This window comes from Manis pentadactyla, chromosome 13, assembly GCF_030020395.1.
Source record: "Manis pentadactyla isolate mManPen7 chromosome 13, mManPen7.hap1, whole genome shotgun sequence".
Classification (NCBI taxonomy): Eukaryota; Metazoa; Chordata; class Mammalia; order Pholidota; family Manidae; genus Manis; species Manis pentadactyla.
The window spans coordinates 102,439,497-102,466,819 of NC_080031.1; the positions used below are offsets into that span (position 1 = coordinate 102,439,497).

The following is a 27,323-nucleotide window of genomic DNA, read 5'->3' on the forward strand; positions in this document are numbered from 1 at the left end:
CACTGGGGAACTTGGGGATCTCCTTTTGCCCGGGCCACTGACAAGCCCCCCGTGGCCTTTGTGTCTCACAATCCATCAGGGAGGTGTTCCTGGTGCCTTCGTTCCGGTTCATACCCTGACGTGCCTATTCCGGTGGTGAGGAGGTCCCAACCCAAGGGAAAGGAGGGGAGAAAGGACCTTTCCCCCCGCTTAGAACAGGAGGACTAAGCCGTGCTGAGACTTGTCTTTGCTTCACAAGTGTTTTTCCTCAGAGGCTATCTCCCTCTTCTGTCAGTAGCTGCAGAAAGGAAAAGATAGGGGGTCTTGGGAAAGAGAATACTGTAGAGGCCTCTCTAGAAACCAGATCCAACAGGCCTTCTGGGGCTTCGCTCCTTACGTAAGAGTATTGAGGATGGGGGGATCGTGGAGGGGCACGTTGAGATACACCATAAATAATAGGTAGAATTTCTGCTAGTGGAAATTTGGGATATGTGGAGAAGAGTTTCAGGATCATCTAGCGCAGAGCGAGAGCAGAGATAGAGGAAAGGAAGCAAGGAGCTTACTCGAGGGGCAGCAGTTTGTGCATAAAGTGGTGCTGAAGGCCAAGGCTGGAAAGTCAGGTCGAGACAGTAATTCTCAAAAGTTTGAGAAGCACATTTGCAGTGGAACCATAGAATTCAAGAGCAGCCCTTTAAACCTAGTGACATGCTGGCTTAATGCAAAGCTAGTCCTATGTGAACATTAATTTGTTCTGTACTTGCTGTTGGGTTATCATAGTTTATATAGGTAATCATACGCTAAGAATGGAGTTCGCTTTTGAACGTACATTCTTCTAGAAAGGAAAGTATCCACCATATTTAATTTGCTCTGTGTTGGGACAGCATTGAAAGTTTTTAAGCAACAGAATAATTTGATGATAACTTCTTGAATGTAACAATTATTTTTAAGTGTAGTATCATGATCATAACAACTAGCATCATCAACTTTTCCATATTTAGATACTATATTAATCACTTTATTTGTATAATTAATTTATTATGTAGCTAACAGGAGATTATAGTGATAGATAAGCTCAAATAAATGTATGGTGGAGTACAATTGAACCTTAATGCAGGTTTTAAGCTGCATAGGTCTACTTATATGCAGTCTAATTTAAATATATTAGACAGTTTTTTCTGAGATCTGTGATAATTTGAAAAAACATTCTTCTCTCGCTGCTTTATTATAAGAATACAGCATTTAATACATATAACAGACAAAATATGCATTAATTGACTGTTCAGGTTATTGGTCAAGTTGTCAGTCAAGAGTAGGCTATTAGAAGGTAAGTTTTGGGGAAGTCAAAAGTTATATGAGGATTTTTGACTGTAAGGGGGTCAGCTCCCCTCAGCACTGTGGTGTTCAAAGGCCATCTTATAAAAGTTGAAGCATACAAAGAACTTAGGCTTGTGTTGGTTAAAGTCAGTTTCTTTCTTCAAGAGACATGTACGTCTATTTGAAAGAAAATTTTAAGAGTACCACTTTTGTTTATGATTTTTTTTTTTAAGAAGGAGAATGGTTTAATTGCATGTTAAAAAATGTGTGGCATGTCCTGAATTTGAATTAGGTGCAAAGTCTGGGCACAGATGGACGTGGACACCGCTGGCCGAGGCTCTGCGCCTGTGTTTGTGTCTAGGACATCCTAACCTCTAGAGGCTTATCAGATGTTCTGTGCAGTTAGGTGCAATTCCATTGTCATCTTTTTCTTTCCTCTACATGTCTGATTGTAATTTATAATTCCTTCTGAGCCTTAGGTTTAACTCTTGCCTACCAAAGATTCAGAAGTTTAATTCTTTTGGTTGCCATAGTTCTTCTTAGAAAAGGCAGTGAAATCACCTACAGATTTCCCTAATCCACTGGAGCCCCAAATGCCCTGAGGGCACAGATTTCTTTTTTTAAATAATAGATTCTGTACACTTAGTCTAATGGTAGCTTTGAATTTCTAAATGGACTGGGATCACACCTCTGTCTATTCTGTTCATCAGTTAGAGGGAAATTTTGATCTTTTTAAAGAGATTGTATACTTCCCTTTTCTTGCTCCTAATACATAACAACAACCAGGTTGGGAGAAAGCCTGAACTCAGAATTATCTACATTGTTAGGAACTTTATTGAGAGGTTTAGTTTACAAAATTTGTTTTGCTTTTTTTTAACTTCTGGAATGTTTTATGGGAATATTCTAAATGTAAAACAAAGCATCTTTTAGGGTTATGTAGGCAGTCCTTAGTAATAATGCTGTTGAACTTGTGAAGGGAGGTTTTGGGCTGCTGTTCTCTGTATTTTGGAGTCAGAAGCCTTATAGTGCTGCAGGATTGTCAGAAACTTAAGGTAGGGTTTCCTTCCTTTTCTAACTTTGATATTCTAGTTGATTTATAGTCATTCCAGACATGCCCAGAGGATCAGAGCTCTAAATTAAGGGTTCAGGGACTTAGAGCAGCATTTAGAATTCTGATGACTTCCTTACTAATTTTCAGTGTCCCTATAGGTGACCTGAAAACCCATAATATCCCGTGGGGCTGAATTCCCTTTGTCCCTTGATGGGGGTAGGAACTGTCCGTTTCGATCCAAATGTAGAGTGTTTTACTTCTCTGGCTCAGAGGAAATTTAGTTTAGTTTGAAGTTGTGTTAGAAAATCATTGTGTAAAGTATGAAGATCTTACTTTCTTTCATTGAGACTTCTTAACTTTTTAAATCAAGATGTCACTAGTTAAAAGCTAGCTAGCTACCACAATGAGATACCACCTCACACCAGTTAGGATGGCCACCATCCAAAAGACAAACAACAACAAATGTTGACGAGGTTGTGGAGAAAGGGGAACCCTCCTACACTGCTGGTGGGAATGTAAACTAGTTCAACCATTGTGGAAAGCAGTATGGAGGTTCCTCAAAAAACTCAAAATAGAAATAACATTTGACCCAGGAATTCCACTTCTAGGAATTTACCCTAAGAATGCAGCAGCCCAGTTTGAAAAAGACAGATGCACCCCTATGTTTATTGCAGCACTATTTACAATAGCCGAGAAATGGAAGCGACCTAAGTGTCCATCAGCAGATGAATGGATAAAGAAGATGTGGTACATAAACACAATGGAGTATTTTTCAGCCAAAGAAGAAAACAAATCCTACCATTTGCAACAACATGGATGGAGCTAGAGGGTATTATGCTCAGTGAAATAAGCCAGGTGGAGAAAGACAAGTACCAAATGATACCCCTCATCTGTGGAGTATAAGAACAAAGCAAAAACTGAAGGAACAAAACAGCAGCAGACTCACAGAACCCAAGAATGGACTAACAGTTACCAAAGGGAAAGGGACTGGGGAGGGTGGGTGGGAAGGGAGGGATAAGTGGGGGGTAAGAAAGGGGGCCTTATGATTAGCATGTGTAGTGTGTGGGGCACGGGGAGGGCTGTGCAGCACAGAGAAGACAAGTAGTGATTCTACAGCATCTTACTACGCTGATGGACAGTGACTGTAATGGGGTTTTGGCGGGGGCTTGGTGATGGGGGGAGTCTAGTAAACATAATGTTCCTCATGTAACTGTAGATTAACGATACCAAAAAAAAAAAAAAAAGCTAGCTAGCTAGGCTTACGTTTTGTCAGAAAGGTACAGGTAGAGAATTTAAAAAATAACTTTGCCATACAGAAAAATAACTCAATTCCTATGCTACTAAGATCTGGCATTTTACTAGCAAAAGTTATTAAGAACAGTGACTTTCTCTTTAGGCTGCCCAAAGTATATAGTACACACAAACCAACAAACTTTGGAATGACCCTAAAAACCCTTTTTCTAATCAGCCAGAGTAGATGTTACAAAAGCCAAACCCTTAAAGCTCATATGCTATTATCAGGGGAGGCAGCTCTCAGGTCCCCCTTCGGAGCACATTTACGCTTGAAAAAGGAAGTCTGGTTTCCTACCCCACAGCAAGAAAAGCCAGAAGAAACTGCTAGAGGTGGGCAGTGACATAAAGTATGTGACTGAGGAAGCAGAGACAAACAAAATGTTCTCTCTGTGTTGTTTAAAAAGAAACAGATGTCTTTTAGAAACATCTTTATCTGAAATGGTAAAAAATGTATTTATACATTTTCTTATCAGTTAACTGGAGAATAGATCCTTATGGAGGACCACTTCTCTGACGCTGCCGTGCAGCTGAGGGGTCAGCTACAGTAGTTGTGAAGTGGTAACTCAGGCAGCCGATAGCCTCGCGTTACTGCAAAGGCACTTGTATATATGAAGCGTAATAGATTTTAAATTCTGTTATTGTAGCCACATCTGAAATAGGAGCGGAGAAAGTTTGTGAGTCCTGGCTTCAACGAGATAGGGCCCTTCATAATCAGGTAGGGATTGCTGTGACCTGGTGCGCTGTACCTTTTAGGCATCAGATATGTTGACTTTTTCCCTGTGATGGTAAGTGGTTTTATTTGTCCCTTTCTATAATCTGCCCCCTCCTCCTTTTTAGCTATTTTTTTTTTCCAGCTATTCTATTTCATTAAAGGAAATCCATCTCAAGTTAAAGTTTGATGTATTGATTTGTGTTATAAGTAGCAGGACAGTAGAAATGTTGGCAGTGGAAGTTTTGCTAAAAAAAATTCATATGTTTAAGAAGAAATGGTTGTCATCCTCTTGAAATTAAATGATCTGTAGGCTGTTGGGTTCCTTTTGTTTCCGAGGCAATCTGATCTACAGTTGATTAATGATGTCCACAGTCCTGTCCTTAAAAGCTGTCTATCCTCTAGCCCGAGTTCATCGTTGTTCTTGAACAACCTGTGAGGCAAGTGGATCTGAACAGGCCTCGAGGTCTTAGCAGGGAGGATCTCTCTGGCAGTCTTTTTCATCTGGACTTTGTATAGTGATTGAGATCACCCATTAGAAACCAATCTAGATCTTGCTCATGGATCTTTAATGTTTGTTGGGAGGTGTCTGACTTAGGGGCCTATTAAAGCTGGTTTACCAGTGTGGAAGCGGCATCAACTAAGGATAGTGGCCAGGCAGTTATCTGGACTGTAGCATGCATTCTTGCAAACTCTGGTGTTTCAGCCTAATAGTAATTATTTCATCAGTTTTCATCTGATAAATGGAAACTGATAAAACTGAGGGTACTTAGGTTTGAAATGAGTGTAGCATCATTGCAAAAATATCCGTTTGATAATGGGTTTACCAGTTTTGTTTTCTTCTGCTTGGCTTTTAGAGCTCCTTATATTCCTGGATCTTTCTATCCCTGCACATTCTGAGGTCTTTGAATTTGAGAAAAAGTTTCTCTTGTGTCAGTATCATTAGTTTACTTCAAATCAGAATACGAAATAAATTTGGAGTTTAGGGAAGTATTTGCAGTTTTAAAAGGACATACTGATTTCCTTCATTGTTGTAGCTCTTCTGCAGTTTGTCAGCCTTCTAAGGATTTGTGCAGTAGTCTAAAAAGAAAAGATATAAAAGGGCTGCTTGTGACTTTTATAGTCATTTGGAAAGATGGCAAAATAAGCTGAGGGCCTGTATATGAGCCCACCCGACCCTCACTGGTGCGGGTGTCACAGAGAAGTTTCTCGTTGAATATTCATTAAGTTTAATGTGTCTCGTTAGTGTTTCTTTTAGCATTAATATAGGGAGTTACTTGTAGTTTTTCCTGTTATTTCTGTGAGAACCAAAATAATTAGTTATGCCAGAGCAGAAATGCCTCAAAAGGATTGGATGAAAATTGCATTTAAAATACAAAATATATGGACATTATCTTGAGAGCATTTATTTCAGTCATGTATGTGTGTATGTATATATATAATGTATGTATATTTTTAAACGTTAGTTTGGGGCTACATATTTTTTCTCCAGAGATATATGCCCAAAATAACATTGCCTTTTTTTCTAACTGATTTTTAAAAAGTATTTGTGATACTGTGAGTTTATAGTCTTTTTTTTTTTGTAACTTTGACAGTTTTAACTGTAGTATGACATAATTGGCAGTCTTCCTTGCATGAGATCTGGCAGAACTGGCAGGATGAACAGTAGCTTCAAGTGTATTTGGAGATTACCAGGGCGCTTAGATTCTACTCTCTTTTTGTCCCCAAGTTTCAGTCACTGCTGTTGAGGTTAAGTGTGGGATGAAGGAACTGTTACCTTCTGGCAGGTATTCTGTTAGGTTTGGAGAGAGACCCCTGACTTCATGGGTTGTATAGAAAGCATTCAAGTTCTTTCTAGTTTGGGAGTCCTTGATAACTTTAAGAATTGAAATTTTAATGTTTATTGAATACTATGATGTCAGTGTATAGTAATCTTAAAGCTATGTTGAAATGTACTTCTTGTGTCTCCAAACATCCTGCCTTCTTTTGTGACTACATCCTTCTCTTAGCCAAAACAACAAGCTAACTAGAGTTTCAATATTCAATATCCTTCTCTGGCAGATGTTTTCTGGCAAAGGCCTTCCTGCGTTTATGAATTCTCTCTCAAGAAGCAAGAGAACACCTGCAGGAAGTGAATCAAGATGCAGAACACAGAGGAATAATCACCTGCTTTAAAAAAATTAAGTACTGTTGAAAAATATCATTTCTCTCTGTTCCTAGGTGTAAAATTTTAATAGTTAATGCAGAATTCTGTAATCATTGAATCATTAGTGGTTAATGTTTGAAAAAGCTCTTGCAATCAAGTCTGTGATGTATTAATAATGCCTTATCTATTGTTTGTAGTCATTTTGAATAGCATGAGCCTTGTCCCTGTAGTCAGTAGGGGGCAATCTTGCTTTATTCATCCTCCATCTCAAAATGAATTTGGAATTAAATATTTCAGTGTAAGATATGTATAATGCTGGCCATTTTAAAGGGGTTTTCTCAAAAGTTAAAACTTTTGTTATCACTGCATTTCTGCACATAATCCATAGTTGCTGTTAAAATTAATCTAGAAATTTATTCAGTCATACTGTGACACCTGGAAGCAAAATCATAGTGCAAAGTACGTTTAAGGTGTGGTCAAGAATATGTTCTTAATTGGTAAAAAGCACTAATTTTTTATAGTCTGTATTCTAAATTTTGCAGTACATTATTGTTCTGTGTTGGGTACCTAAGGGATTGTAAAGATGGTTGTCACTATAAAATAGAGCAAGGACAAATGCAGCTTAATTACTAAAATGCAATTCTTGACATTTTCTTATGATTAGAGTCCCTACCACTTTTTTCTTTTCCTTTTGTCTCCTGATGATTAGGCCAGGGGCTGGGAGGAGGGGGTGGGGGCTAGGTATTAGGAGCAAAGAAAGAATTAGCTTGGAACTTTTGAGATGATCCCTCACGTACTATACTACTAGCTTTTACAGTGTGTTGCAGAAACTGATGTGTTATAAATGTTAGAATGGTGTGCTTTCTGCCAAGTGGTAATTCACCTTGGTCTGCTATGTCGAAACTGTAAATAAAACAGAACATTAATAAACGTCTCTTGTGTAGCAACTTTTGCTGTAGATTAGTGTTTAATTTCTTGTTCTGCATTTGTTGATCGCAAAGCAATTTTTCTGAATTTTCATTCATACAGAATCATTGAGTAAATACAAAAGAATTGATCTTGCGCCAATTTTTTCATCTCTTTCAGCACAGGCAGTTCCCTTCTTTCATATAGTTCTCAATACGTTCCTAAAAATGTGTGTGAAAATTGGTTCTGCAAAAGAGAATGAATTAAAACAGAGAGGAGTTGTAAGTCATTCTGGAATTCCCAATTATGCTTCATTTTTTAGACCTAATTTATTCCTAGTATTTCTGCCTGTTCCCTGCATTTGCCCTTTCTCTGGCTTAAGGCCTGTGTGAGCACCCAGTTGAGGCTATAGATTTCTCATTCTTCCTGACGTCTGCTCTCTTCTCAGTTGTATTTAATTCGGAGACCAGCAGTTTTTACAATATCCGCCATTTGATGTTTTTCCCCCTCTTGCACTTACTCAATATATATATAAAGGAAAAATGGTGCAAGATCGTCAAATAACAACCCAAAGCAGCCCTAGCATGGTACAATAGCTGTAAGTGTTCACTTACCTGCTGCATGTGAATATCTGAGATCAGTTTAGGAAGTCTGTTTAGGGGAACCTGGATGTAAATGCAGAGAAGTGTGTTGTTTGAAAACCAAACAGGAAAATTGAGAGCCTCCTGAATCGACATTTCAATGATCATTCCAACTGTTTTCTTGATTATTACAATAGTATAGTATGTTCCTGTTCAAAAGTTATATTTTGCAGTAGATAGGCAGAGGTTTTTACGAAAGTCTTTGAAGATTTTTAATTTTGAATTAGAGTATACCAACAGTAAAGTTTGGAATTTGATAGCCTATCATACTCTAAGTTTCAGAATGATAGATCTCTAACAATCTGAATAAATGTGGACATGTGCAACAGAGAGAGCTATTTTAATTATCCTACAAGACAAAATAGAAGGGCTGTCTGAGTCACAGTAACTACAACACTGTAGTTGTTTGTGTTTATTCTTTAGGTATTTGTGCCTTATTTGGTTTTGTCTATTTGGAGAACTGAAGTATTTGAGATTCTTATTTCTACATATTTGGTGGGCCTAAGACTTTGTCAAATGAAAACCTACAGTTTGTTTGATATGCTTTAAAAGTCCTTAGAGGAAGGATTTCTTTCTTTTAAATATAAAACTTAGAGTCTTCAGATGCATAAAGTTGGCACCTAGTCTTTACTATTTATTGTGAAAATATTTATACTGCACTGTTATTTTTCTTATTCTTTTGTGTCTCCCTTTGGTAGGCTCATTATTGAGAATAACCATTTCAGATAAAGGATGGGTTTTTAAAATGAATTCTTTGAATGGGATACAGAAGAACCACTGTTAATTTGTCTAAGATTATGGGATAAACGGCTTTGAGCCTGGGCTAGGGGACGACTAGGGCTCACCCGTGAGCACAGAGGTCCCTCATGTCTCTTATTGTTACCATTTGGAATAATGCACTGTGTTGAAAGGGTCCTACATAGCCATTTCTAATTTTTTGTCTTTTTTTTTTCCTTCAGAAAATTAGATTGCTTTGTATGGGAATAAGAGGTGTTACTAAAATGTGTTAAAGATGCTAAAAAATATCTTAATGGGATCAATTTTGTTTATAGAGTTTTGAAGAAACAAGATTTTTAGTGAAGTCAATGGTAATATCCTACTCTTTGGTTATGTTCTTGTTAAGTATGTTTTCTGACCTGAGCTGTGGCCCACCAGGAGTCATTAGTGGCCCAAATGGAATTTCTTTTGGCCTTCACTGTATTCTTATCCTAGAATATACCCCACTTCGCTATAATTTGTTTCTACTTAAAGAAAGAAATAACTACAGAAAGGGAATTTCAGGGCCAGTAGAAGTGATAATTCAGTTTAAGTGGTTGTCTGAGGTGGCAGGGTTCTGGGGTGAGAATCAACAAAAATATACCCCATGAATGGAGTACTTGGCCTCAGCTTTGAATCCCACACTACTACCATTTCCTCGTGTCTGGCCTTGAGGGTTGGCTTAGTAGATACTAAAAAATCACTTGGCCCTGATTTTATGAAAAAGTAATTGTGGCCCCTAATTATGTACCTGAATCTGGTTCTTGGTGAAACCTTGATGGTGATGAATGTAGGTAAGTCATGTGGAAGATATAGTTTAGTAATTTTCAGGTTCTGCTGGTATTTTTCAGCTATTTAGATTTTCCTTTTCAGGTTTTCTGAAGATGGTTTGAATGATGATGAGAGGTGTAGTAAAATGCGGAAATGTTTCCATTGATGACTTGTACATTTAAAAAATCTAGTTTTGCATATATTTATGCCTAAATATTATTTACAGTCTGTAAGGTAGTTAAGATGGATTGAGTGAGAGCATTGATTAAACCACTACTGAAGTACTCTTGGTTTAACTCTCCCTTTTGCATATACCTACAGGCTTTTGTATGTGTGCACAGTAGTACTCAGTTAGAGCACCCACAATACCCTGACAGATCACTCCTCAATACTGGTTACCTGTAGGCTCTGCTACTGGAGTGGACGGCATCTCAGAACCATGCCAGGAATCCCCGAAGGGGAGAGTTAAGTTTAGGTTTGAGAATAAAACTCTTTCAGGAGGGAAAATGAGTTACAGAAACTGACTTTGTATCATCCCCATTCTAAAAAAAAGGCTATTTTATAAGCCAGTTCATTGTATCACCTACAACTTAATGGCCTATGAAAGACCTGCTCTTAACGGAAAATCTTTGAATGGAGAACTGTCCTCCTGAGGACAGTTTCCCTGACTATAAATTTGAAATAGTCCATCTACTTCATTTTGACCCCCTCAGTACTCCAGTTATTCTCAGAATTTGTCACTTGTATAATACACAGATTATTCAAGTTTTGGTTTGATACCCTATTTTTATTTAAAAGTCTGTTTTTTTTCCTTTTACAAAAGCGTTTTCTGATTCTGACAGTGCTAATTCTTAAGTTCATCAATTGGCAAATAGCTAAGATGTAAACTTAAATGCAACCCTATTAAACCCAAATATAGAATATGTGAAATAGGGATCTTGTGTTTATGCAGGAGTTCATCGAGGTCAGAAACAGATGCAGCTGTGTGAAATTGACATCTCCTAAGCCGGCTTTGTGTGTTGTTCCTCCTGCTCTGCAAGTGATTAGTTTTTATCATTTATGTGGGAAGTGAAATGCTTCACAGATTTTTCCCCGTCTGTATGTGACTGCAAGTTTATAGACACCAAAACTGAGAAAAGTGGCTTTCTTTAAGTCTTCCAAAGATGAGTGCTGGAGCTCTGAGAAGAAGATTAGTATTGTTAGTAGTTGTCTGGAATGCTTCACAAGTGGTATATGCAGCCCAGGAAACAAAAAAATGGGTTAAAACCTAAAAATCTCTATCAAATGCAGAAGGTAATTTCTTGATAGTTAAGCATTGCGCACTAAACTACCAAACTAAGGAAGGGCTGCCTTCGGACTGCGAACCCCAGCCCGACTCCTCTGACACCGTCCGGAGCTGCAGTGACTTTTCACCTTACCCAGGTAGGGTTTGCGTTCACGTCCCCACCGAGAGCTGCTTCCTGCACTTAGGCCCGTGGCGTCGTGGCCAAACGGAGGATCAGAGCGGTCCTTCACCGTGACCGGCTGGCGTCACACTTGATGAAATGGCCTTTTCGTTTGCAGAAATGCTTAACATGTTCCCTTAAGTGAGGTTTTAGAATTTTGCCGCCTTCTTCCTGATTCCACATCATTATTTTGACAGAACATTTCATAGGCTGTATTTGGCAGATGCTTGGTTTAGGTGTCATTCTGGTCATTTTGTTTTTTTTCTGTTTATCAACATTAAGGGTTTTACATCCATGATTTATTTCCAGTTTATATTTTAATGTGGGATTGCAGATAAATTAGTAAATGAGCCACTGGTTGGATTAATATTTTCACCAACTCTTACTTACCAGCATCATTTGGAACTATATAGTTCTTTTTGAAAAGTGGGCAGTGGTGGCCCAAAGAAGCAAAACTAGCAGCCCTTGTTTTTCTAGGTTTGACTCAGTGGCTCTCCTACCCTAGATCTGTGCGCTCTGCATCATGTGTATGAGAAAAGCCTTTTTCGGTAGCATGTATGTCATCCCCGAGGCTCCTTGTATGAAATGGGGTTTAATCTCCCATCTGTTTTTGGCCTTAAGCCCTTCTTTGATTTAGCAGTTCCCTACATCTAGGTATTAAGACCTTTTTATGTTTTTCCAGCATCCATCCTGTAAAATTAATACACCTGGTTCCTGAGCTTCCTGATAAAGAAACAGATAAGTTACTCATTCCAAATCTTCACTTTCCAGGGAAGATTTAATAGAAGAAATTAGCAGAGCACATATACTTATGCTTAAAATTATGAGTTGCTTTTTCATGAGACTACTTTCATGGCATTGATTATTGGGTAAAATTAAGAATTACTTTGCTTTTATGTAGGCCTTCTCAAAGTTCGTGGCTGCAGGGTTCTCTTTATGGCAGGACTATGGGCAGGAATGTGTATGCAGAGCAATGGGGAAAGGCCATAGGAAACTTAATTTCTAAATATTTGGCTAAGGATTGTGGGCTTTTCCTTGGAGGTCTTTAAAAATAAGGTAGATCCTCCTCTGCTTGGAATGGTTTAAGGGTAAAGGAAAGGAAAGGGTTAGCAGGCTGCTTAAGTCCCCAAGAGCTGTGCTGGTTTGTATGTAGTCCATGTCGGGGACAGATGGAACAGTGAGTTCAACAGATGTCACGTCTGCTGTTCCCAGGCTGTGCCCCTTTAATGTGGCGGCCTTCTGGGAGCACTGTTCTAAATAGTCTGCAAGAGGGAAAGGAGTGTATCTAAACTTCTGGTAAACCTAACTTGGGTGGCTTATGAGTTTATAATTTAAAACTTACTGCTACATTTTTTTTTAATCCAATGAACAGAAAAGTTGCACTTTATTCAGAATTCCAAAATGAGGGGGGAAGCACCCTCTAGTGTCTGAAGCCATTTTCAAACCTTCGTCTATTCTGAAGGAGTTGCGTTGAGGTGGCAGTCGCCAGTGTTCCCTTCAAGAAGCCGTCCTCTAAGGGACACGGGAGGAAGACAGCGGGAGGTGCAGTGGGTCAGGCGGGCCCAGGAGAAAGCGCTGTCCGACGTGTCAGAAAGGCGGACTGGTGGCGGAGGGCAGCCGACGGGTTCCTTGGGTCCTGTGCTCTGGCTTTAATCCTCAGACTCGCAGGAGGAGATTGCCGGCCAATTGCTAGGCGCCCCTATAAAAGAGGATTGACCTAAGATGAAGAATGACTTTAAAGAGCGGCCAGAATTTTCTTTAATTCCTTCTTTATTTGGGTCACTTTTCTCTGCATATGACTATGTCTGAAAGACATGGTTGGATACACTCTTGAGAGGTTCTTTTTACAGGAAAGAAAGAAAAAAATTTCTGAAGTTCCAGAGACTTCCTCCTCCACTGTCACATTTTATGTAAGAGTTTGAGGAGCTAAATTCACTAGACTGTAGTTTAAACTTAAAAAAACAAAAAGACTAATGTGTTTTATGGTGGCATTTTTATACAAATGACTCCTTGGTAGTATACTGACCATTTTAAAGTGCAGTCTGACCTTTCAGGGGAACACATTTAAATTCTCTTGAGTTTAGACACTGTACTTAGGACAAATTATTGTGTTCAAACCTTGCTGCCAATCTCAGTGATGTCTTCATTGGGTGCTTATTTTCAAATAATACCTGAACCATCCAAAAACAGTAGACTAAAAATTGTCATTAAAAACATACCAAGTTTTAATAGCAAGCCATGGCTACTTTTGCTGCCTTTCATTTATTGCCAGGTGTATTTTATTAGAGGGAAAGGTAAATAAATGTGTTTTGCAGAAAATACGTAGGGTAAGTCAGCCCCAGTAGCAGCAAAGCTACTATTTTTTAACTAGATGGTGGCACATTTACACGGTTTATTAGTTACCTCCTCACAAAAGTTTTAGGAACACAGGGCCAAACAGAGGTCATAAGCTTATCCAAGCTGGCCCTGCGGGGCACTGCTTTGGTGACGCCGGACAGCTGAAGAGAAGCCGAGACGCCTTCCCTGCGTCTTCAGATTCCAAGAGGCCTTGGCTTCACCTCCATCTACAGTATTTTATTCTCCTTGGGAAGAATTTCAGATGAAATTCAGACCATCCCCTGTTAGAAGTGATGAAGTTCCAGTTTTGAAAAATAAAGTTCCCTATATTAAAATACTTGTGCTCTGGCTATTTTATGTTTGTTTTAAACCACTTTGTTGAGACATGACTGACATAGAGAAAGCTGTACATATTTAATGCGTATGTCTAGACCTTGATGCGTTTGGCGATGATTACACGTCTGTGAAACCACCACTGTAGGCTTTGCCATAAACATCTCCATCACCTCCTTCCTTCCCTCTTTACTGTTGTCATCACCATCATTCATCATTTTTTGTGTGTGTGGTAAGAGCACTTAACATAAGATGTACCCTCTTAGTAAATTTTTAAGTACACAATGCAGCATTGTTAACTACAGCACTGTGCTGTGCAGTAGATCGCTAGGGTTTATTTGCCTTGCATAGCTGAAATGCTTTGGCTCGAATATAGATGTTTTAGGCCTTCATTTGGTAAATGTTACTAGCTGATTATGGTAGTGTAACCTTGCGCTGGCGGTGGTGTATGCAAGACCTACCTGTACAAGAGCCTCTGGCCACGAGGAGGCACTGACTGAGGAAGAAGGTTCAGCGGGAAATAAGTGTCCTTTCTTGTCCAAGAAATCTTAATTCGTCATTATTTTCGGTGCCTTGCGTAGAGGTGGAAGGAGTTTTTTTACGCTTTTCAGTTGTGATAACCCGCTCTAATTTTGGTTTTGCCAGAAGGGCAAGAAAGATCTTCATAAAACCAAATACACTCCAAGGGAAGAGATTGCCGCCACCTGGGGAAGCCACCCCCCAAAGAGCGTAGAAGGATGAAGGACCGTGCGTCTCGGGGTGCCGTGAGCCGGACCTGAAGAAGGCACTGTGAGGGGAGAGGCGAGCATCAGTCCGCTGGGAAGCCTTGGCCCTCGCTCGCTGGCTGGGGGACCTTCGGTCGTCCGCTTGCCCTGTCCACGCCTCGCTGTCTGAGTCCGTGTGCCAGACTATTTATTTCCTCACAAGGCCGTTTTCAGTTCTAAACGGGATGATGTGGTTAAGCGCCTGGCACGTGGAAGGCAGCTCTTTGCAGTTCTCCAACCAGGTACAGCGCTGGGTCCAAGGGAAGGACCGGAAAAGCCCACGCGTGTCATTCAAACCAAGGGACCACGGGGCGTTCAGGAGCTCTGCCTCTCCTGAGTCTCTCCCAAAGGCTTTCATTAGACCGTCCCTGATAACTCGGACCACTCCTTCCCTCCTCAGTCCCTGCTGCCCAGATGAGAAGAGGGCTTACCCTTGCTTTTCTGGCAGTACCACCAAGCCTTTATGTAGGACCTTATATCTATATACACATCTATCTGATCCCCACAGACTACTCTAAAAGGGATTATTGCACAGTCTTTACAACCAGGCAACCAAAGCCTCCCTCCCTGTGGCAAATAATTTTTCAACAGTCACATCAAAACGCTCTATAAATCCAATAAACTCTGACTCTCATTTCCTTTCCTGAGTTCTATAGGCTGAAATTCTGGTCTCGTTTTTTCTCGGGCCATTTATATTATATTTCAAGATTTCCCATACACTATCTTTGTGTGGATTAGGTTTTCAGAGCATTCTTTGAACTTTGTATCCTTCTTATTCTTTCTGCACTTGGCTTAAACTCTTTGCTACTTTTCCTGCTCTTGACAGATTGTGCTTGCCTGCCTCTCTGCACGTCCCGTCCCTGATGAGAAGGTCTCCAGTACTCCCTGGATTGATTACTGCCCTTTGCCCTTTCCTGTCCTAAACTCCCACGTCTCTTTCCTACTGTAGATAGAGCCATTTGCTCAGTAGCCGCCTTCCCCTCATCTGCATCTTGCTGGGGCCACGTCACCCCAGTTCCTTTCTGCCCTTCCTTCACCATCCCACTTAGGGCCCCCCAACGAGACAATCACATGCTTTCCTGTCCTTTCTGAAACCTCCAGTTGGCTTCCCTGCTACCCCCAGGTGTTCCAGCCTGGGTGTCTGTGGCTCTTCCTTGCAAACCCAAGTCTGCCCCGTACAACCTGTTTTCTCCTCTGATTTGGGATCTGGGAAACTTCATAGATGGGGCCTTTGTCGCGGTGACCATCGGCTCACCTCTTCCCGTGCCCCTCTGTGTTAGCTTCATTGGCCGTAAATAGAGGGCATCGGTGTGCCCTCTGCTCTCTACACGGACAGAAATGACTTGTGCCGGATCCACGGCGAGCTTCGGGGCTGTGTGAAGAAGCACCTGGCCCTTGGCTAGCCCTTCTTGTTCGAGTCCCTTCAGTGTTTCTGAACTGTCTCCTGGGAAACACTAGGATTCTGTAAGCTTTAAACTGGAATTTTTTCTTCTAGAAGTTTCTTTAACCATGAAGAAATGTAACATGTCTTTATTCAAATTTGTATTCGACCCATGTAGTTATTTGTACTGTAATGCACAGACCCACGTGAAGCAAGGATTAAAATTGAACATATAAACGAATTTACTTAGTAAAAGCAATATTTTATCTGCTTCGGAGATTGGAGTCGCAGTTAGATTTTGTTTACCAAAGGGTTCTACAGCTGAAGAACGAGGCCTGAAAACCACTAGTGGACATCCCACCTCCTCTCATCTTGCTCAAAACCACTGGATGATCTTACATTATTTTCCTCTTGATAAGACAGGGTTTTCAAAAATGCCCTGATTTTGCAAAAAAAAATAAATAACCAACAAATCTAAAAACCACCTCTAGTCTCCCTACCCCTCAAAGCAACTGTTTTTTCTTTCTCAACCTTGTTTTTGTGGATTTATCGTTTTCACTCAGTGTAGTACTAGCCCACTAGTCCAGTCTGGTGAGGTGAGGTTTCTTATTAAGCCATTCTGCTATGACAGACATTAAATTTTTTTACAGTCTTTTTGTTACACTGGAGATTATCTTGCCTTTTCCTACTTTTCTGATGAATCCTAAGTGAGGATATGACTTAACGCCTTTTTAGCCAGCTTCTAATACCTCATTGCTAAGGAGAATGATTCAGCTTTTGCAACAGTTATAACAAAGGCTTCCTACAGTCATAATCTTTCATTGGTAGGGTGTCCAAAAGAGACCCCATTCTCCGTTCATTTGAAATTCACATCAAATTCTTTGGCCCTAGGGACTAAACAGCAAATTGCGTATTGTTGTGTTGCAATGCCCATCAGACAGATAGTAATGGGTACCATTTATCGAGCATTTACCGAGTGCTGGTTTCTCTGTGCTAAGGGCCCTAAGGACGAAGGGAGGCCCAGAGAGGTTGGCGGACCTGCCCCTTAGCGCTCTGAATGGCGAGGCCGAGGCCGCGGTTCGCGCTGTCGGGCGGGAACTCTGAACAGCGACGTGTGCGCACCTGCCCCGCCTGCACGCGCGCCGCTTCCAGCCCCTCTCTTGTCCTGCCTCTTCCTGATCCCCTCTAACTCGCTGCTTTCTCTCCCCGCAGGCTCCCAGCCTGCCCACAGCCTCCCTTCGTTGGATGTGGGAACGGAGGCCCCAGGAGCCGGCAGGGGAAGCTGCTCGGACGTCCTCGGGTCCGTGCGTGCTGACTGGCTCCGGCCTCCGCGGCCTGCGCTGCGGGTTCTTTGCCTTCCCTCTAAGCCGGTGCGGCAGGCCTAGCTGGTGACGCGGGCCTTTCTTCCTGCGGCTCAGGCGCTTTCCGCAGGCTCCTACGGCGAGCGCCCGACAGGGACAGGCGCGGTCCACGTGTCTTCACTCTCTCCAGCGAAATGGCACCTCGAGACGGTGTTTCAGTGCGCATTTCTTATTTACTCTTACATTCATCCAGTACTTACTGTGTCTAAATGCTGTTGTGCTTTTCATGCTTTGTATCTTCTAGTCATACAATAATTCAACAGCAAAAGTGCTATTATCCCCGGTTTACACTGAAGATGCTGGCTCAGAGAAGTCCAGTAACTTGAGTAATGTCACACAGCAGATAGAGCAAGGATACAAACCCAGGCACTCTTGACCACTAATTGATACTTCTTCCCCCTTACCCCCCCCTTTTTTCCTAAAGGTTATCTATGTTCATTATAGAAACATTTCAACTTATTCTTAAAAACCTGCCTTCTGTCAATAATGCTAAATCTGGACTACTTTTTTAACTTCTTATAATGGCACTAATTCTACTGTGTACAGCTGTGAACCTTCATGGGAAGAGCATGTAGTCTTTGAACTGCTAAGAACAATCCTGTGCTCATGTCAGAGGAGGGCATTTGAAGCTGCCCAACTGATGTCATATATACTGAACTATTTGTGAGAAATGTGTCTTCATTTAGATTTGAGAACTGATTACTGAAAACAAAATTGATCATATGCACAAGTCTACTGTTCATCTTATCCTTTCAAATTGAATTTTATTTTTTTATACTCAATATTTAGGTGAAGGTCTGTTGCAAAACTGAAAGGAAATAATCCATATCTTTTACTCTTGTTTCATACACCTTCCAGGAGCTTTGTACATGCTCTCCAGTGCTCTCAAGTTGTGACGTGCATACAGTTGGCTGGGGATCTTGCTAAAGTGCAGACAGATCCCGGCTGAAGAAGTCCAGCCTGGGGCTCGAGACTCTGGGTTCGAAACAAGCGTCCACGCGATGCGCTCCTGATACAGGGGAGCCGTACTTTGAGGAACACAGTTCTCATTCACTTAATATTCAAGAAAGAAATTCAAGTTCAAAACTTTACAAACACTGTTTACTAAATAACTCACGAACTGGTTATTAGAAACAACCTCCGTCTCCGGGCTATATTGCAGTCTGATTTCTTGGAGTTTCCTTGGGCTTGAACTTGACTCCCTTTTGGTTTTATTAGAGCATGCAGGCCGACTCACCAGCTTCCCGGGCCTTGCTCCTTTGTGAGCTGAGTCAGTCATCTTACTACTATTGTGATGTGCATGGGTCATGGCTTGAACTAACCCGTTATGTCCTGCTTGAAGGATTTGCAGTGAATTTTCTAGAAAAAGACTTTCTCAACCTCTTAACCAGTTGTTAAGAGATCTCTGTGAGGTGGGGCAAGGGGCTGGGAGAAAGATTCAGAGCCCCAGGACTGAAGATCAGCTTGGTCCTGCCTGTGTGCATTTAGCTGGTACAGTGCAGGAAGGGTTTGCCGCTCTCCTAACCCACCTCTGCCTTCTCTGAGCCTTGGCCACGTCCAGCATGGACCCTGGATGGCAGTCGTGGATGCTCAGAGCACAAAAGGTTTCTTGTTTGCTCGAAGGTCTATCGGTGTCTAAATAGAACTGGCGGAAGCTCGGGCACACCGTATCGGCAGCTTATCAGGGCCCGTGGGTTCCCATGTATGTTTGCTAGTCACTTGAGTTTATCCAGCTCCATAGGCACTGAGTTTAAAATTGTAAGGCCAGGCTGTACTGCGTTGAGACACCTGGCAGGGAGAAGGAGCCAGTTACTGAGTGTAGGGTAGGGTAGGGGTGTGTGGGTCCTCAAGGCCTCACTGGCATTCTGCCCATGTAGGGAATGAAGATGTGGCGCCTGTGTCTAGCCTGGGAGAACCGGTCTGGTTTAGGAATGCACCCAGAGGAGCGGGGCTCCAGCCTCCCCTCAGCGCAGGGAGCAGGGCGGCCTCGTTACCCTGGCGCTCCGTGGGGTTAAAGGAGGTGTCAGCCGTGGGGTTTCAGTGTTTGCGAGTGTGCATGTATTTCCCTGGGGGCGGATTCATGGCCCAGAGGGCTAACTGTTCTCCTGCTGATCAGGCTGCATCTTCTTGGGAGGAAATGAGGACAGATAGATGGGCAGCTGCTGCAGAAATGAGTCCTCTCCATTGGTAATCCTCATTCCTCCTCTCTAGGTACTTTTACCCTATGCCAAGTGCTATGCTAGCTATTTTATAAGTATCACCTCATTTAATTCTCAGGACAGTCTTAGGAGACAGGAATTTTTATTTCTATTTTACAGATGAAGTAACTGAGACTCGAGTGTTGTGATTTATCCAAGGTCACAGAACTAAAAGATAGAGCTGACCTCTGACTCTGGGCTTTCCGATTCCATTGCTCTTAGCACTGCGGAAGGCTGGCTCTAATGTTTGATATACTTGCCTGAGCTCTTCATATACAGTGGCTAACTTGTCTAACTGGCACCAAATTGCCCCAAACTTCAGCCATCTGAAAACCAGCTTCCTGAATTTTCTATTTATCACCTATATTATTAAATTATTTAATTAAAATGTTATTAAATGTGTTATTACTTCACCTCATCCTAAGCAATATCCATGAAATAACCATTGATGTGATTGTTTTTCTCAAATTCGCACTAAAATAAGTACATAGCCATTAAAATGAAAAATGTAATATTCCCCCTAGCATCATTTGAGGTACCATCAGAGTATTAGTACTGCACGCTGAGCAGTCCTGATGTAAGGTGTAAAGGCTGCCTGTCCGTAGTGCCTCAGAATGTAAGTGAACTAAACCAGCCGTCAACACGCCCACCCCGGGCAGCCTTTCCGGCCCAGGCCCTGCCTCCCGCCTGTACTGAGGCACCGGGAGCTTCGGCGAGGTGGCTGGGCTGATCCCAAGGAAGGTGCTCTCTTGGTGAAGATCACACTGTCTTTTAGGGCTGCTTGTATGGCCTGAAGAGACAAGTGCCAAGAAGCCATTACTTAACTTGCCTTGCAGGGGCTGAAGTATTCCAGGACCAGGGCAAGAATCTGTACGGAGCTGTTGTGTGCTCCTGCTGAAGGGACTGGGTGGGACCCGGGGCTCTGGAGGGAACGGCTTTGCCTGGGGCAGAATTCGGATGGTCAGGGGTCCCAGTCTAGAAGGAAAGAGTCCTCTAAATTCCATTGGTTACCGTTCCAGTCTAACCAAATGTTCCTCCCTAAATTCCATGCCCTCTAGGGCATAAATTAAAGAGAAAATTGGCATTCTATTGTCTGAAATTGTATGTGCATCTGACCTACATTGCTGTGTCTTTAAAACAAGCAGTTAAAGAATAATTCCTCATTTCCTGACTTTGCTGTTTTCACCAAAAAAAAGCACTGAAATCCTCAGGAGCCAAGTACTGTCATTTTTTTCTCCCAATAAAGTTGCATTTTACGTGTTAAAGTTCCCAGTCTTGGACCTTGAGCAATTCTATAATTTGGCAATCCCTCTGACCCGCATGCATGTAAGACCAAGGATGGCAGCAAACCGGTGCCCTGGAGGGTGGGTTCCCGCAGCCTCTCGTCTTTCGCCGACCTAGAGAAATCAGAGTGAGGCCCAGCTGGCCTAGGACCGCTCCGATGAGGCCCGTGCTGACCTGGTGTTTGGCTCAGCCCAGACGCCGTGGTTGCCCGTGGTGATTCGGGCTGTGACTGTTTTCAGTACCAACATGTAAAAACAATCTGCTCAATAGAAAGAAAAGTCTGCCCTCGGGTTGGTCTGGGCGGTTAGCATCCTGACTGTCATCCCTGTGGTTCAGCAGTAGCTGACCCGGGTAAGCCTCCAGGGGCGGCCGCAGTTCTGGTCCTGAACTCAAAGTGCCAGCTCTCTGGGGGTGCGGTTCCTGGTTTCCTCTACTGTCTGCGCCCCCAGCATGGCCTGACCCAGCACTCCCAGCTATGGTGCTTTAAAAAATTGTCTCTTGCCAGCTTTCCACTCCACGGCCTGTTCCCCGGCCCGCCCCTCCTCGCACAGGAGCACCGGGCGCAGAGGGAATGCTGCCAGCCTCGGGAGGCCCTGAGGGAGATAAAAAGCACATCTTTGACCACTTCTTCACCAAACAGCCCTGAGAAGTGTAATTAAAGGCCCCGGACTCTGCTGGAAATAGGTTTAAACTTGAGGTAATCCCTTCTGGCTCTTCCTCTTCCTAATAACCATCAACAAAACTCAAACAAATCCACCTGGCTCCAGCCAGTAAGTCTGTAACCAGCAAAGGTCACAGGAGCAGCGATAAGAGAGGAAAGCGGCCGCAAACAGCGTTACTGGAAACACATGTCGGGACGTGTTAGAGAGTGACTGCGGCCAGACCATCCCGGCCCCGAGACGGGCCTGCTCTGCTGTCGAGAAACTCGCTGTCTAGCGTGAGAAGGAATGTGGGTGCCAGCCCCGGCGGGCAAAGGCGCCTTCGGGGAGCTCGGCGGTGCCGCCTTGCCTTCGCCTCGTCTCTCTGTGAGACGTGCCCCGGCCAGAGAGACTAGAGGTGAGGCAATTTTTAAAGTTCTCCTAGTTTCCTCCTCTTTCCAAAAGTAATACATGGCTGTTGTTGAAAACATGGTTGATAAGCAAAATGAAGAGTCAGTTTATTACCCTCAACACCACCATGTGGTGATTGCCCTGCACGCATGCCGGTGGTCTCCCTCCCGTTCGTTGGTGCGTGCGCGCGTACACAGGTGTGCAGTGAACAGGCGTGGGCACGGGCAAGGTTTTTTAAAGAACTTTGAAAGTTCATGAACTGCACAGACTGTTTTGAGCCTGCTTTTTGTTGTGGTCTATCTAGAGCATCTTTTGTCTAGTCTTGCATCACGTCATTTTAAGTGGCTGAGTTGTATTCTGTCACCTGACTGCCGTAATTTACCTTAATGATCTCCTATTATTGAATGTTTATATTGTGACCCAGTTCCCGCCTCTCTAGTCCCCCCACAAAGCTGTGTTGTGGAAACATCCTGACTGTTGGGTGTTTGGCTGGAAGGGCATGTGTCAGCTGGTCTGAGCCTGCCCAGGGGTGCTCAGCAGCCCCTACCTCAGCGCGGAGGGGAGGAGACTGGGGCTTCCCGGACACAGTGGGACCCTCACGGGGTGGGCCTGTGTCCAGGGCACCTTGAGGACAGCACAGGTAGCAACTGCAGGGGTAGGGGCGAAGCAGGTCCCTCCCTGATGCCCAGGAGATGTTGGCGGTGGAAGCCGAGGTCAGTCAGGGTGATGTGGCTTGTGGGGTGGTGGTTTGCTGAGTGACATGTAGAACTGCATGAGAGCTTTAAAGCACAGAAGGAGCTCCTTCCCTCCTGGGTGTCTGTGGTCACCTGGGCCCAAGTGGTGGGTCCATGCCAGACTGAGGGCCATGTTGCTAAAACATATTTAGGTCACCGGGGAACCTGACCCCCAAGGTTATGCAGACTCTAACCTAAATTTGTTCTGCCCATGTGTTCTCCATCTGTGTCATTTGCAGCAGGGGATTGCAATTAGGGAAAACTGCAAAGTCAGGACAAACCGAACACAATGAGCAGCAAGCCTCTGTATGAGCGCCTACTACGGGTCAGCTTGTGCCTACTACCATCTCCATTTTCCAGGAGGGAACCTCATGCTCAGAATTGTTGAGTCACATGTCCAGGGTCATGTAGCTGGGATGGTGGGGCTGGGATTCCAGCCCAAACCGGTATGCCACACTGTCTCATTATGAAGCATTTACAAGAGCTTTCTAGCTAGGCAGGTTTACAGATATAATTTGATGATGATTAACAAGACAAAATAAGGTTATTGTAAAAAACTGCCATTGTTCAGTGGAGTTTGTCTAACTAGCTTTGTCAAAAGCTGGGGGTTGGGGAAGAGGGCAGGAAGGTCCTGGAAGCATCCTGGTCAGATGAGTTTGTATGAATTGGTCACAACAGGAAGGCCAACAGTGCTAAGTGTGTGCACCTTGGGGTAGGATGCAGCTTCAAATGTTTACTGTTTTTGAACTGAACTTCAGTTTGAATATCTTGAGTGAATATAAATATGTAATCTTAGAATGTTCAATCTAAAATTTGAATATGCATTCCCCAAAGTTGGAGTCTGACTTTAAAAACAAACAAGGGCAGAATTCCAGTTCTGTGCTTTTCAAAATTGTTTTCAGTCTTCAGATTTTTGCCTGGGACACTAATAATTCTGACCTGATTGGCCAAAATGAAAAAAGGCTTTGGAAGTCAAGAATGCACTTGGCAGTATGTGCCTGTTGTAGCATCTAAAAACTGTGTCAACGAGCAGCATACAGTGGAGAAAACCGTGGAGTCATCACAGCCACGTGGGAGCCTGGAAATCATGCATTTCCAGGGCCGTCCCCGGAAAGGAGGGAGGAGATCGTGGCCCCCAAGCAGCTGCCCACACTGAAAATAAACTCCCGGCCCGCAGAGGAGAGGACGTTGGGGAAGGGCTGTTTCCTTGGGAGCAAAGCCTCTTGCCAAGACTCCAGTTTGCCCATCCACACCCCCAGCCGGAAGGACAGTTGCACCAGGCCTGTGAGGGGTTATTTGCCTGCTACAGACCCTTGGGGAACCCATGCCCTTCGGGCCTAAGCGCCAAGGTGCTGTGGCCCAGCAGTGTGTCACCCTCTGGTCCTGCCTGAGCTCAGAGGGCTTGCCGAGGGCGCAGGACTCCCTGGGACATAGTCTCAGCAGCCCCCCGTGCACACAAACAAGGCTTTACCCCTACTCAGGGGCCTCCTGCTGCTGTCTTTGTCCCCTGGCACTAGCCTCAGGGCTGGATGGGAGGCAGTGAGTCCTCCTCACCCATGGGAAAAATTGGGTGGCCTAGAAGCCAGGGGCTGGGGAAACTAGGGACTAGCAGTGACAAGGGACCCACCTGCGTACGGGTGGAGCAGGCAGGCAGGGTGTGGGGCTGGGAGGCGGCCTTTGGTTGGGCAGATTCTCGCAGGGCCCTCAGCATGTGTGCACATGGCCTGTCGGAAGTGACAGCATTACCCCTGACAGCTGGGGAGGAAGGCGAGGGGACCCGGTCCACCTGGAGGGGTTTGGGGAGGCTTGTGGTGGGACGCGGAGCAGAGAGCAGAGTAGGACGATAGGGTGGCTCATCCCCAGGACCCGCCCCGGGTCAGTGAGGTGGGGGATCGGGATGATCGCTGCCCACCTCGTCACCCTCTCCCACCTGCCCGCAACACCGGCCTCACCCTCTCTGGGCCGGCAGCTCTGTAGGTGTTTAGTGGATAAAGACAGGAGCCCACAGCCAGTAGAGCGCAGAGGTCACGAACCCTGTCTAAACCCACCATCACATCGCAGCGTGAGGAGCACAGCGGGCGGAGCTAGCGCCCCAGGCAGTGTTGCTGCAGGTGCCCTCAAGTCTGGTCCATTATTCCTTCTAGTCCCGTCACGTTTCCTAGTGTCGTCCCACAAATGGGTTAGAAGTGCTTTTAGGCAAAGAGACCAGGTTTCTGCCTCTGACACCAGCCTCGCCCAGTTCCAAGTTCACGGTGAGTGGTGGTCAGTGCTTTTAAACTGATCGATCCACCCGCCTGAACTCTGTGGCAAGAGTGGGCATGGGGCTGACGTTTGGAGACGGCAGCCCCGCAGTCTCTGTAGGGGGGGAGGCAGAGAGGCTTCTAGGGCCGGTTAGTTCAGGTTCTGCTTTCTGAAATGCCTGTTTAAAATCTTATCGCACACCAGCTGAGCCACTTTGCGCAAGTCACTTAACCTCTCTGAGGCTGTTTCCTCAGCTGTAGCAGCAGATGACGAGGCCGAGCCACAGCTGGAGAGCTGCCTTAGAACCGTGCCTGGCTGCAGTTGCGTCACAACAAGGCGCAGCCTCTCGGGACTCCAGCCGTCTGAGTCTGTCTTGTTCCATCCGGCTCTGGCCCGTCCTAGAACGACCTCCATTCCGCTGTGACGCAGACTCTGTGAAGGTCCACAAAGGGATCAGCCCTTGAGGTCTACTTTAAAGAAAAAAAGGATTGAAAAAAACAAAAATGCATTGACCTTCTACTGGCTTGTTAAAAAGACTTAGTGGTATAACTCAGAGGAGAGAGACCAGAGGGGTGTTTAGTCTTTTAAAAAATTATTTATTATGAAAACTTTTGAATTAACAGAAAAGTAGAAAGAATGGTGATAGTGTAATGAACACCCACCACCTAAATTTTACTTACTGTGATAAAGTACACATAACATAAAAGTTACCATCTTAATCTTTTTAAAGTGCACAGTTCAGTGGCATTAAATACACTCCCTATGCTGCCCTCCATCTCCACGGCTTCTTGGCTACCAGACTATAACTCTGTACCCATCGGACACTTCCTCTCCCTTCCCCTCCACCAGCCTCTGGTAATCACTAAAGTCAACCATTCTAGGTACCTTATGTAAGTTCACCACCTAAATTTAAAAAATCATTAATGTTTGGCTATTTGTGCCATATCTTTTTCTCACTGCTTTATTTTGAAGTATATTACAGACATCGTATTTCCCTAAATATTTCCATGTGTATCTCTAAGAATATATTCCTAAATAACCTCTATACTGTGTACCACAGCTTATAGAATTTGCATTAATTCCTTAATATCATCTAATACTAAATCCATATTCAAATTTGTTCAAAAAATGTCTCTCATAGCTGGTCTGTTCAAACGAGGACCATATATTGCATCTGGTTGTTACGGCTTTTAAGACCGTTTTATTCCAGAACTTCCCCCTCACTCCCCCTACTCATGACATTGGCCTGTTGAAGAAACCAGGCGGGTTGCCTCCGGAATCCCACCTTCTGGACTGGTCTGATTGTGGACTTGTAGTGATGATTAAGTCCTTCCCTATTTTGGCCACTTTTCTGGTGACCTGAAGTTAGACTAGAACTTGATTCTATTCAGTCAGGTGTGGCCACACTACACACTTCCTTGTCCCTTGGGTCGGAGGGTTCGTGCTGTCTCTGGCCCCATGGTGGGTCCTGGAGCAGAGGCTGGTCTGGGGTAAGGGGCTCCCGACCGACCTTGCCATGTCCACACTGCTACCAGTGACCAGTCTAGGGGGCTGACACTTCAGTGTCGTGGTGAATATCCAGTTCCCTCCAAGTCAGTACATCCATTGATGCCTGCCTGAACCAATTATTTCACTGGGGTTGCAAAAAGATGATTTTCTACTTTTTGTTACTTTTACATTTAATATCTAGAATTTGTAAAGAGCCCTCCTTCCTTGCCTGGCATTTTCTGATTACCCTGAAACACATTTCCTCCTGGAGAGATGGGATAAATGCCTTTTCATTACTAATTTTCAGGGTAAGGAGGTGGGGAAATGTGTTTGGTATCTTTAGGGGGCTGAAGAATAACGTTAGGTTAGGTTTTCCTCTTCCTGCTCCTCCTCCACGCTCTCCTATGATCTCTCAGCTCTTCAGAAATAGGCTGGAAGCGCCACTGTGGGCCAAGGAGCCCCCTGCCTACTTGGAATTTTTCTCATTCCAGGCTGATTCCTTGGGTGGGGTGGGGGAGGGGAAGGGTGAAGAGACTGTAAGCTTCATTTCCAGATTCTGTGCTTTGTCCATTTTTGGAATGAGCTGGGAAGGCCTTTGGAGGGGATTAGTGTCATTATTTCTTAGGGGTTCTTTGTCCTGCATGTAGGAGAGCACAGATTTCACCAGCTTTTTCCTCAATGACAAATGTTTCTAGACTTTAATTTTGCCCTACTTTGTATGATTGACAACAGGCTAATTGGGTCTCAATCCATCATTCACCTCATATTTTTGGAGCCTTGTCTGAATTTCATCCTCAGCCTAACTCCAGAGAGGTGCCCCTTGAAGAGCTCACGGTCTAGTTTGGGTGGAAAGACATGTACACATAGGAAGCAGAGTAGAGAAAAATATCAGCCAAAACAGACTGGTAGAAACAAAGTCCGGTGGATTACCTGGCGCCATAGTGATCATTTATTGAGCACTGGTACTGCACTAGGCACTTACCTTTAAGACCCCAGGAAGATAGGCAGATACGATCATCCTGTATTTCAGATGAGGAAACCAGGGCTCAGAGAGGTTACATAACTTACCCAAGGTGACACAGCTCTCAAATCCAGGAGCTCAGCTTTGTCTCAAAGCCTGTGTCTGTTTGCCACATCAAGGC

At 43.9% G+C, this 27,323-nt stretch overlaps 1 protein-coding gene and 1 long non-coding RNA gene across 2 annotated transcripts in view; both read left to right on the forward strand.

Annotated features, from left to right (window-relative positions):
• Positions 1-7,439, forward strand: part of NDFIP1 (Nedd4 family interacting protein 1) — a 56,371-nt gene extending 48,932 nt beyond the window's left edge. The window contains exon 8 of the mRNA XM_036895265.2: positions 6,408-7,439. The gene's annotated coding sequence lies outside the window, so the exon portion shown is untranslated. The remainder of the gene's footprint in view (positions 1-6,407) is intronic.
• A 3,128-nt stretch (positions 7,440-10,567) lies between these two features.
• Positions 10,568-13,685, forward strand: LOC130680434 (uncharacterized). Its single transcript, XR_008993459.1, has 2 exons — positions 10,568-10,988; positions 11,694-13,685. It is a non-coding gene; the product is annotated as an uncharacterized LOC130680434 (long non-coding RNA).
• The last annotated feature ends 13,638 nt before the right edge of the window (positions 13,686-27,323 follow it).